General features: G+C 42.9%; 1 protein-coding gene across 5 annotated transcripts in view; it reads right to left on the bottom strand.

Moving 5' to 3' along the window:
• The window catches only part of LOC111869778 (protein O-linked-mannose beta-1,2-N-acetylglucosaminyltransferase 1), a 420,171-nt gene that overhangs the window by 128,349 nt on the left and 278,753 nt on the right, over window positions 1-13,069 (bottom strand). Inside the window, exon 1 of one of the 5 annotated variants that reach the window (XM_023861536.2) lies at window positions 6,092-6,203. The exons of the other annotated variants lie outside the window; for them this stretch is intronic. The gene's annotated coding sequence lies outside the window, so the exon portion shown is untranslated. Of the gene's footprint in view, window positions 1-6,091; window positions 6,204-13,069 lie in introns of those variants that run through there. 5 annotated transcript variants of the gene reach the window in all.

Here is a 13,069-nt window from a genome sequence, read left to right as displayed (position 1 = left end):
TATTGTCACGTCTCCTCGTAACGCGACAAGAAATTATGGCTTCAGAATTTGACGAAGTTGTATTACTGGATAACTCCCTCACAATTACAATTGCAGTCACTCTGAAATAATTTCTTCCAGACGATGGGACCTAACTACTCCCTTGTCTCTGACGTTTCGTCCTCTGGTTCTTCAGTTCCCAGCGCCGCTCCGTTTGACCGCTCACGTCTCCTCTGACGGATCCATATTAAGACAACGCAATTCAAGTATTTAGTTTTTCTCGTAATTCGCCTGATGATGACCTCCAAGAGGTCGAAACATGTAGCGTGCAGCTTCGTATAATAAACAAATAACAGAGATATAGTAGTATCTCACGCGGTTGCGTAGTTGGTTGAGGCACTAATGCTACATGCCGGAAGGTTGTAGAATCGAATCCCAAAGAAGCGGATTTTCTTTTAAATTTACCTAATCCTTCCAGCCGCACTATGGCCCTGGAGTCGACTCAGACTCGAACAGAAATGAGTGCCAGAAGTATTCTTGGTGATAAAGGGCGGCCGGAGCGTAAGGCTGACAACCTTACCGCCATCTATGAACAGACTGTCTAGAAAATGTGGGAACCTCAACATCTCACAACCCTATGGGCCTCCACGGCCAGTTACACGGATACCTTCACGCTTTACAGTAGTATCCAGTTTGTCTTCATCTTGAAGGTACGTTATATGTTCTGTTGACGGTAAAATTTACACGATTTTCGGAAAGTATATTGTCTGGACTAGTATGCTGCTCACTTATGGGAAATCCTTCCTTGTTAAATCCCAATTGCATCTAGAAACGTCGCCAAATATCCATGTTTCTTCCGTCTTTTCTTCAAAATGGCCACAGTGCCTTGAATTTTTCGCATTTATGCTCTGTGTCCGGGAAGTGCTCTGCCTACTTTGAGTTCTTACTGCATTTGGATATGGGTTACAACCCACGATGTACGTGCCACTAAAGTTCACTTCTCCTAGTGTGAAATTAGGATTTGTTCTGAAAAGTTACAAGTAGTAACCTAAATGAGACACACTACGGACATGAGTTCAATCAGGAATTACAACAAAGAGAATTTCTTACTACAAGCAGTGCCAACAACTTTGCAAAAATAAATATGAATCTGAAAGGCAACGGAATTCACTTCCGGTTCATTCATTAACCCGTTAAACTCTATCGTTACTATATACGTCACTTCCTTCAACATGCAAAAATTCTGCATTCTGCCCACACAGTGTACCTGCGTGTTTGGCACGGTTCTCACAATAAACAGCGACTGTTTCCCTAAACAGCATTAACCGGTTGGGCTTTGTAGCGGAGACGTAATGTTTCCTGTGAGGTACGGACTGAACATACTAAACCTCTGCATTCTGCCCACACAGTGTATCTGTGTGTTCCGTATGGTTCTCATAATAAACAGCGACTGTTTCCCTAAACAGCATTAACCGGTTGGGCTTTGTAGCGGAGACGTAATCTGGTTCCTGTTAAGTTAATCAATTTGTTGTTGAAAATACATACAATACATGCGTATTTAAGAGTAGTTTATTTATATATTATTTACTGATATAAGTACATAGCCTCTGTGGTCTAGTGGTCAGAGTTCCTGGCTACTGATCAAGAGGTCCGGGGTTCGATTCCCGCCATTACCAGATTTTCTAAGAAGTAGTGGGTCCGGAACTAGGTTCACTCAGCCTCGTGAGGATAATTGAGGAGATATTTCAAGGAAATAGAGGCTCCGATCTAGAAAATCGAAATTAACGGTCGTGGAAATCCGTTGCGCTGACCACGCGAAACCCTCTATCCGCTAAAGTTGGCATTGACTTTGCCGACAAGCGACGGTCGCTCGGTCGGTATAGTTCGCTTGCGGACTAAAGCCAAGGTGTTGGTTGGTACATTCTCTGAATAGATAATACGAGTGAAGACGATACAGTACCTCTGTGTAATATTCATTCAAGGTTTAAATACAACACAAATATAAAAAGATCGTTGAAAGAATGAACGTATTTTAGAGACATTCTATTATCACCGTGAAAGAACCTTTTAAGTTCGTGAATCAGGAATAAAATGGTGTGACTTGTAAACATCTCCTGATTGAATGCCTTACAGAAAAACATATGCTACGTTGTTGGCAGTCGGCCATGAAATCCAAGAACCGACTGAATGAAAGGCGAAATATCAAAAGGAAACATGGAATAAATTCAATTGGAATAAAACAGACCCTGTGTTGTATACATCTGAAGAAACCCCACTACATCAACACGGTGCAAAGGAGCTATAAACAGCGGAAACAATTTCTGCAAAAGGAAACGGAGATCTCTTTCACACACGCAGCCGGGATAGCGCGGTCGGCATAACGACTGACTACGGGCTGAACGACCGAGGAGTCGGAGTTCCAGTCCCTGTAGAGTCAAGAATTTCCTCTTCTCCGCATTGTCCAGATCGGCTCTGGGGCCCACCCAACCTCCTATCTAATGAGAAAATGGGCTCTTCCCAGGTGTAAAGCGACCGGGGCGTGACACTGACCACTCACCTCCAACTAGTACCGTGGTCAAGAAAACATGGATCTATACATCCACTCCCCCCTACGTCTTCATAGCGTAGTGCTTAATAAATTAAGCACGGGGACAACTTTTTTTCCCCCTTGGCACTACAGCCCCAGTGGGCCTAGGCCTACCTCCATGAACTTCTCCGTTCACTTCGGCTTTTCTAGATCTTACACATTCGGTAGGACTCCTTAGGCGGGTGATCAGCTCGTCGCAAGGCCTTTACCTGTACACAAACACAGAAAAATGCGCACACACACAAACTAAACATCCATGCTCTGAGTGGGATTCGAACCCACGATCCCGGTTTCTAAGCGAACGAAGACCGTACATGCCTTAGACCGCTCGGCTACCGTGACCGGCCGGGGACAACTTTACCTTTATATATACATGGTCCTTGTTTGCAACGTATCACCTGATTATGCCATTACGTCACTGACAGGCTACATTTTTACAGAAAGCGAGTTTTCAAATGAGCTTTTACATTTGCAATAAATTCTGGTACACGTACGTATTATAAAATTCTATGTTTACACAATTATGAAGCTCTCTCTCATGTACGCATGCAATTTTGTACGTCTAACACATTTCTGAGGCTTTTCTGTAAAGGTGAAAATCCTATGTAGGTGGATTTGGGGTTCTCAAAGCAGTGGTTATGAAGAGATATAACACTTTCGGTTCGGGCATGGCCTACCCTCAGCCCCCGCCTCAGACTTCTCCCCGAATACTCCGAAATTCCATTGTCAATCAGTAACAGGCTAATCGGTTCCTCAGTTTCTGCAAATCAATCCTAAGACCACAAGTAACCTCTGATTTGCAATCTGTAGGCAGTGGGTGGAACCTCAGACGGAACATCCGACAATATTACCTTAGGTCTTTCGTGGTTTTTCTCAGTCCCTCCAAGCGAATGCCGGTGTAGTAACTTGAAACTGACCAAGCCCGCTTCCTTTCACATCCTTTCCAATTCAACATTCATCGATCATTTTACCGTGAGACGCTGTACTGAGCTAGTGACGGGCTTGTTGAACAAGTAGCAAATCTATTGAAAATCTTAGATATAGGAAACACGACTAAAGATATATTCCAGCATCCTGTTGCATTGAGATATTATTCAATTATATGTACACCCTCAATAATGCAACAATGATATTTAAAGTAAATAAAATAAAATACACCTAAAATATGTTCTTCACTAAAAGTTTAATTTTTGTACTTTAAAACAAAAAAAAAATGACGTGCTGGAGAGCACAGAAGACAAGCGGACAGTCTCCTCACCAATTAAAAGTTTGCCTGATGAAGGCCTATGTGCGGTCGAAACGTGTTGCAAATTAGAAGAACATATGATATAAATTAAAGACATTCTAGAGTATTTAATAGTAACTTTTAGTGTATACGATATACATGCAGTGTCTTAATGACATTTTATAACATTTAATAACATATTAAAATATAAAAACTACACTTTTAATGAAGAGCATATTTTAGGTGTCTTTTATTTTAAATATCGTTGTTGCATTATTGATGGTGTACATATAATTGAATAATACGACTTAGGCTGGGGCCACACGAGCGCACAAAATGCGTCCGTTGTAACGAACGTACTTTATGACGTTGCTAAGGACAACAAACAGTTACAGAATGCGGGGCGTAGTTTTCTGTCTGCAATGGAGCCAGAAGAAAGCGTAGCATTCATCTCTCTTGTTTATTTCTACAATGGACGTCACGACGTTCGTTACAACGGACGCATTTTGTGCGCTTGTGTGGCCTCAGCGTTAAGAGTACCCGAAACAATAACAGAGCAAGAAATAGGCAAGAAACAGGGGCGTGATTACTCTTCGATCCTGAAAACGAACGGAATATAATCCTCCGAAACGTCGGCAGACCTTTACCAGACTACACAGCATTACATTCGTGTTATCATGTTTGATGAAAAATATATTACGTATATAAGAGTATATTCGTATATTACGAAGATGTTAATGACGGCGACACAGAACAGCGTGGAAACGTTACACCGAGCCATACGATAATTCTGACGCAAGGAACTTCTACAGAAACATTCGTACGAACCGCTGATGGAGCACTGCGAACTTCGACAGTTCACGGACCATAACCATCAGCGCTCACATTAACTTAACTTCACTGACAACCGTCTAGATTATGATAGATCGCTACACTGACAGCAGGCATGTAAAGACGCAAAAGAAAATCTCTAAGAAGCACAGTGGATTAAGTAAGACACAGTACATATAAGAATAAATGTAAAATAATTACTCGTTACTCTAAAAATGACGTAAAAACTGCGATGTTATTACAGCTCCTTTTATTTATCGACTACAATCCAGCTTCGACAGCACAAGTGCTTATCATTAATTCGGCCTCATTCACTATGTTACTGCTTATCATTTCACCCATAATTATTATTTGTTCTTATCCTCGTAATTTTGAATATCTCGCTTTTCTTCCAAGTGAAAGTGAGCTACTGCATAATATCACGTAAGATAATATCAATGGATGAATTTTCCTACAAATAACTCTTAAAGATATTTCCTCCTATTCACCCCAATTTACCCTATCTTTCACTCCTTTGCTTTTCACTCCAGTTTACCTTATCTTCTATTCCTTGCTCTGCATATCGTATTTCTTTCATTACGGTTATTATAAATTGCACCAATTGAAATACTTCCGAACACTGTTGACATTGCTCACTGTTCCATTCATATTATCTTTCAGTCTCCTGCTAAATTCTTACAACTATCTATCTATAGCTCTACAATCCTTTTGTTAGATCTTGGCCGCTTTTTCAATTTCTTAATCCTATACAGAGTCGGTATAAATCCTTGGACGGTGAATCAGCCAGTCGCAAGGCCGCTACCTACACACAGAACAACACAAAGACACAATAAAAGCATACAGATATTCATGCCTCGAGTTGGATATGAACCCACGATCCCAGGGTTCGAGAGAGAGTGCGAAGACATGCCTCAGACCGCGCGGCCACTGTGACCGGCTAAATTCTTACAACTACACTTTAATAATATTACCGCTCGCTCTGTTTCGCTCACCAACACATCGCATAAGCATTTCAACTGTCACGTTACAGAGCTGCGTCTACTGTGATGCTTCTCCGTTCGCGGCTCATTCTCATACCAACTGCGTTTGGAGTAACACTCTTAATCTGCCGTACATATATTCGCGTGTCACTGACATAAGTCTTGCGAACTGAATTACACAGAAAGTGACATACAGTTAATTGCTGTAATCTCGAAGCTAGACACTTGCTACTTAGATTATCTGCGAGTTCTAGTTAAAGGGGATAAGACGGAAGAACAATTTTGGGAACATGGACTACGGAAATCCATTTCACCGCGAACACTGACTGATCTGAGGCAGAATTTACCGCTCTTATGTCAATTTTCTCCTTCTACCTCATTCATTTGTATTGGTTTAACAAAGTTATTTGTTTTCACGTTTTCGGTTCAAATTTATGAGAGAAACAAGCTGCAGTTGTACTGAGGAAGAGAGAAGTGTCCGGTACTTACGTTAAAGTCCTAAGGGCAGATACACTTAACTCCACGAAGCACTTTGCGTCCTACAGATTCACGCATCTGCACCGACATGTACTGATGTTGGGGGCCGTCGTTATGCACGGACGTCTCGGAGCGAACAGCGGGCGAGCAGGCGTCGCTTCCTGCTTTAACCCCGTGCAATGCGCGTAGCGACGCTGCGCCGACACGAACCCTGTTCCAGTGGAGTGCCCCCATGTAACAGGTGGAAGATCCCTCTGGGTTCAAGTCACGCGCCACGTGAAATCTTCTGGGGATGAACTGTTTCGGATAATGAGTGGTCAGTTCGCGTTGGACTGACAACAAAGCGTATGCCCAGGTTATGAATGGAAGACACGGATGGACCCTGTATGTCCCTTGTACTGCGGCCCAGATGACAGGTGAGGGTGATTGTGGAGCAATTGGTGGAATGAAGATTGGCAGGGGAAACCGAAGTACTCGGAGAAAACCTGCCCCAGCGCCACTTTGTCCACCACAAATCCCACTTGACCAGACCCGGGCCGCCGCGGTGGGAAGCCAGCGACTAACCACTTGAGCTATGGCGCGGACCTTATGTAGAGGGTAGGTGAGAATATGCTGGATAAGCCGCCATGGACAACCGTAGAGATTGGTACTCCACTCTGACAGTCTGGAGTAATTTAGTGAGTCCATAGAGAGAATAAAAAAACATCATACAAAAAGAACATTTTCGGATGGGATGGTATGGATTGGATTGGATTGATCTGGCTCAGGATAGGGACCAGTGGTGCGCTCTTGTGAAGACGGTAATGAACCTTTGGGTTCCATAAAATGCTGGGAAATTCTTGAGTAGCTGCAGAATTGGCGGCTCCTTCAGAAGGGCTCAGCTCCATGAGTAAGTAAGTAAGTAAGTACCTTACAAAATGTCACTAACGCCAGCTGAGCTATTAATACATGGGCCTAGTTTTGAAAGAAGCAAAATACGTAGGCGAGTCAAATGAAAACCTTAAATTTTTTGAGTATTATTTATTGTGCACAAGTGGTACAAAGCTGTATCACTTTTCAATATGATCTCCCCCACGCTCAATACAAGTCCGCCAGCGCTTACAAAGTGCATGAATTCCTCTAGAAAAAAATTCTTTTGGTAGTCCGCGCAACCCCTCATGCACCGCGTGGCGTACCTCTAATGTTTAAACTTGCTGCAATTTCATTCAATGTCACTCGGCGGTTTTCCCTCACTATGGCTTCAACTGCTGAAGTGTTCTCTGGAGTCACAACTCGATGTGCCTGACCCGGACGAGGAGCATCTTCCACTGAAGTCACACCATTTGCAAACTTCCTACTTCATTCGTACACTTGCTGAACCGACAGGCCACTGGTTGCCAAACTATGGTCTACCTTTTTATTTCAATTTCAGGAATAAATTTTATTCTCTTCTCCTCGCATAATACCTATGTCTTCCTTTTGTTACAGTTTCCTTTTACTGTCGGTTTTGTAGGACGCCGAAGTGATTTATTCGTAAGACTGCTTGCTTTCACTCCTTTGTATGTGCTGTGATTGAAAGCTTCCTTCCGACTGCAAATGACAGTGGGGTGAAACGCGACACGACAAACAAGTTTCTTTAATATCAACATTCTCAGCGATAACCTGTTTCTTTGTTGTCATACGAATTCGTATTTTTTGTCTTACATTCCTTAAACTACGATATTATGACTAAGCGAAAACCCGTTCTCATATTCCGCCCTCTTTTGGGGTCAATATCTCAAAGAGTGCCGAATTACTCCACTTCATATATCGATGTACACACAGACAAGCAATTCATAGTCAGTTTACAGAAACATAGGGACATACCCTTTCTATTCTCGGGGTCCCGGGGATGAATCCCTGCCAAGACACATGTCACCATGACACAGCCTCTTCCTGGACTTCATTAACTTGTGGAATAACTAACTTCATGGAACTGCGCCCTTCTTGGTAAGCCGCCAATTGTGCAGCTACTCAAGAATTTCCCAGCATTTTATGGAACCTAAAGGTTCATTATTATGTTCACTACAGCCATCGACTGGTCACTATCCTAAGCCAGATCAATCCAATTCATACCATCCCATCCTATCTCTCTAAGATCTACTTTAATATCGCTCCACCCACCTACGTCTTGGTCTTCGTAGCGGTCTCTTTCCTTCTGACTTTCCCACCAATATCCTACGTGCATTCCTCTTCTCCCTCCCCCTTTAGTGCTACATGCCCGCCCATCTCATCCTCCTTGACCCGATAATTCTAACTATGCTTGTATTTGGCGAGGAATACAATTTTTGAAGCTCCTCATTACGCAGTTTAAATTTTGGAATAGTGCCTTTAGACAGGCGACAACCACTTTATTTCTAATTCAACATTCAGAATCTCGGTCAAATTAGACACTATACATGCAAGTGAGACAGTCCTGTTAAATAAATTAAGAAACAAACAAACAAGTAACGTCCTACAGTGGATAACTGATTCATTTGTGGTTTATTTAATGGACTTAGGTCACTTACACAGTTCATGTGGCATCGAGCGGTAAGTAAATCATTAACTGTCCATTGGCAGGGACTGGGAGCGGAGAGGCCACGGTCTATTTAAGGTATACGTGGTCTGGCAATTAAGTTCCCGGACTGGTGCTGCCGCAGCATTCACATCAGGTGGCGCTGAAACGAACTACTGCTATTTAAGTGCAGTTCTGCCCCTTTCGAACACATGGCAGGGGTCAGGATGTCCAGTCACTGACAGTTCATGTGTAGGAGCTCAGTCAGTTCGTTGTATTTTTAATTTCTGTCACGTTTTTAGCCATGGTGAAAAGAGTGAATTCCAAATTTTGTCTTAAACTGGGTAAAACGCCAACAGTAACTTCTGAAATGTTATAAAAGTCTATGGTAATGAAGCCCTAAATGTAAGAGTATGTCTGAATGGTTTAAAGCATTTAAAGACATGTGTCAATATCTTCAGCATGACCCAAAGAGCGAACGCCTTCAACCTCTCAAAATGCAGAAACAATCGCAAATATCCGTGACATGGTGACACGAGATCATCGATGGATTCTGAGAATTATGGCAGATGAATTAAACATCAGTAACGAGATGACTGACCGCCTCTGTGGTCTAGTGGTCAGAGTTCCTGGCTACAGATCCAGAGGTCCCGGGTTCGATTCCTGGCGCTACCATATTTTCTGAGTAGTAAGTCTGAATGGGGGTCCATCCAGCCTCGTGAGGATAACTGAGGAGCTATTTCAATGAAATAGCGGTTCCGGTCTAGAAACCCGAGATTAACGGCCGTGGGGATTCGTTGCGCTGACTACGCGACATCCTCTATCCGCTAAAGTTGGCACTAACTTCACCGACAAGCGACGGTCGCTCAGGCGGTATACTTCTCTTGCGGACTACAGGCCGCGGAGATTTTTTTAGCAGATGATCCCACGCAGACTGAAGGACGAGTAGAAGCAACGGAGACTCACGTGATGACAGGTCTTCAAATCCAGACTCATCAAAACTTTCCAAATTTCCTTGATTGGGTTGTCGCTTTCCTAAGGTGAAACTGCCCTCAACGGAAAGAGGTTTCTGGATGCTGAACACACGAAGAAACACGTGATTGTCGAATTGGACGCTGTTCATTTGGGACCCTTGCTGACTGTTTTCAAAAACTTTTACAGGATTCAACAAATGTATTCAAGTTTGTGTAGATTACTTTGAAAAGAAACTAAACAATTCTTCATTTCCTTGTATTTTTATTTCTCTTTTATACCAGTACAGGAACTTTACTGCCAGGCCACGTAATCATGAAATCTGCCCAGAAGCGTTAGGAAAGACACGAAACAAGTCACTCTTGAAAATATATTCCCTTTTCATCATTTAACCGGGCATTCCTGAATACAAGACAAATGCTAAGGCTCAGACAAACTGATCGGGAACCGCTGTGTCTAAGCACCACGCCGAAAGTCTTTAGAGCTAAAACTACGTGCATTCTGCACCTCAGGAATAGGGATGCATGAAGGTAAAGGTAAATTTGTCCCTGTTCTGAAATAATTAAGCACTACGCCAAAAAGACGTATGGGGGACTGGGTGTATAGATCCACATTTTCTTAACCTCTGCACTAGTTGGAGGTGAGAGGTCAGATTAACGCCCCGGCCGCTTTACCCCTGGGGAAAGAACCCATGTAACCCACTGGATAGGACGCTGGGTAAGCTCCAGAAACATTTTGTCACGTTTTATGGTAGTGACTAATAATAACGGGACTGGACTGGTAACTGGATTTATTGATCACTCCTTGTAAAATCACTCGCAATCACAACAAACTACCATAACTCATAGTAACTCCTGAGCTCAATTCTAATCTGTTCTGAACTCTTTCTATTCTGATCTGAAGTACAACTGACTGCATTCTGCTCCGTTTTCTCCTGGCTTCTGGTCTCTCTCTCTTCTGACCTGAACTACGACTGAATTCTCTTTTAGTCGGTCTTCTACTAATCTGAACTTAAGTAAAACTCAAAGTCAAAGTTACTTTACGACTGGTGGTTCACAGACTATCGACTCTTGGCGATAAGCCCCTTGAGACCCACGACCAGAACTTTTATTTCCCTATTGAACACCTGCGGCTATAGTTTACAATTGCTGCTGGTTCTCGCCAGCGCAGTCATTCTCAGGTCCGAGTCCCGCGGGACTCATGACCATATTTTACGGCCTCGGATTCGAGACTCCACCAATCTGGAGGTCCAGGTCACCGTATTTATATTCCCAAGGAACAGGGTGGCCCAGTTATACCCCCAGGCAATGGGTACCGATCTGAACTCAATTCTGTCCTCCATATCCAACGAAATGTTTGTTGCTCACTCGTATCCATGGTAATGTGTTCTGTAACGAGTTGGTTTCCAAGAATCTATCTCCATGGAAACGTGTTTGTCGACGCGTTCCCTAGCAATGGCTTTACATGTCACAATATAGTTAGAATTAGCTATCAGAGCTCCCCACAATCATCTTCTGCATATTTATTCTTAGGCACCGGAGTATCAGCGGACTCATTTTTTTTTCTAAGAAGCAGTATTTGGGGTAGAGGGAAGAAACACGCCTGAAATTCGAGCTTATAGCAGATAATATTAAAATGATTAGCATATAATTAATTTTAAAGCCACAGAAGTAATTGTGGCCTGATTCGAGGTCCTGCCTGGAGGATCCGATGAAAACCATGAGAACATGCAGTCTGAATGACTGATTGTTCCGTGCTGTAGATTCGAACCTGGGACCTCCTGAACACGAAGTAAGGCTACCATCCACACTACGACTTCACGTCAGTTTGTTGGTTCCACGCAGAATATGTGATGAAGAAAAATGATCTCAAGAGCATTTAACTCTTTTAAATGCCTTCGTCAATCATTCATCATCGGAGATACGATCGACAACATGGATAACTGATAGGGCTTCATGAATCAATCAGACAGTTATAGTGTGTGATGTAGTTGTTCGATGATTGATTCTGCAGGCAACGGCTGCTCGGACTGTGAATCGGTTAGAGGGAAACATAGCAATTATCTGCCCAAGTGCTGTGAACTACGTACCCCACGGAGGCATCAACACGTGCCACTGTACCGAATTAACTTACGTAATTTATTTAACGCTGATATCGGTGGTTGCATGGCGGACTGTTCTGGTAGACAGTATACAGAGACTCTGCTTAGAGTCCAGTGTGTGGTATAAATGTTCACCGTTTTTCTTCCACTAATGAGACGCAGAAAAAAAAACTTCGTGGTTTTAGTCCGCAAGCGAACTATACCGACCGAGCGACCGGCGCTTGTCGGCGAAGTTAGTGCTAACTTCAGGGGATAGAGGGTGCCGTTAATTTCGGTTTCGGCTCTTGACTAGCCCATTCAAACTTGTCTGCATACATTTAATGTTACGTGGAGAGAAGAAATCGAGGCTGAAGTCAGTTACACATTCTCATATTATTATACAAGTATACGGGGTAACAAATGTGGAGCAGCCGCTGGAATGAGAATTGGCAGGGAAAAATGAAGTACTCAGAAAAAGAAACCTACCAAAGCGCCACTTTCACCACAAAAAAATCCCAAAATATCTAACATCGGACTCAGATTACCGCGGTGGGAAGCCGGCCACTAACCTCTTGTGCTATGGCATCGCCATTAAAATACTGTAACATGTATATCCATTGCTAGGTAACGGATCGATAAACACGTTACCGCGAAGATAGAATCTTGATAAATAACCAGTTGATGGGTAATGTGTACAACAATACGCGGAAACGTAGGAAATCTATCGCTAGGAGCGGTAAAAATGAATTCCTGATAAAACATGACACGTGTTTTCCGTTGGGTCCGTGCAAAATAGTTATAAGACAAGCGAATTCCGAAGCTGCCAGGAGTTGACAGTACAAGGACGTGAATGGAGAGTGTCCTAATGATAAGCGAATTATGTGGATTAGCGATTGCGGTATAACTGATTGCGATTAAGGGAGACTGTAAACTAAGGTGTTAATAAATCCAATCATACAATCCAGAAATCATTATTATTAGTCATAGAACCGCGGACACGTGACAATATTAAAGTGGAACATTTTGTGAACGAGGACTATGCCCAATGGGGTTAGTAATTTAGATAAAGCGAAGATCTAAACCTGATGCAATTTGTCGACTGATTCATCTCAAAGAACCTCTTGTTACGATGTTGCACAGACGGAACGCATCCAGGAACCCATGACAAGGAATAATGGAACAAATGCGGGGCGGTATAGAGAGAACCGGTAAATTACAGGCCAATCACAGAACTTTGAAATCAGCCAATTATTTTGTAGGAAGAAATGTAGAAACGGAAACACGGGGCATACAGAACATGGCCACAGTCTCCTGCAAGTATAATCAACAATATACCGGAATGTAGTGGCATTCCACTCGTACGAATTCGAGATTACAGAACAGAATAAATTGTAGAGACAGATGAGATAGAGACATCGAAGGC

Source organism: Cryptotermes secundus, unplaced genomic scaffold, assembly GCF_002891405.2.
Source record: "Cryptotermes secundus unplaced genomic scaffold, Csec_1.0 scaffold93, whole genome shotgun sequence".
Classification (NCBI taxonomy): Eukaryota; Metazoa; Arthropoda; class Insecta; order Blattodea; family Kalotermitidae; genus Cryptotermes; species Cryptotermes secundus.
This window is presented reverse-complemented; position numbering and strand designations above follow the sequence as displayed.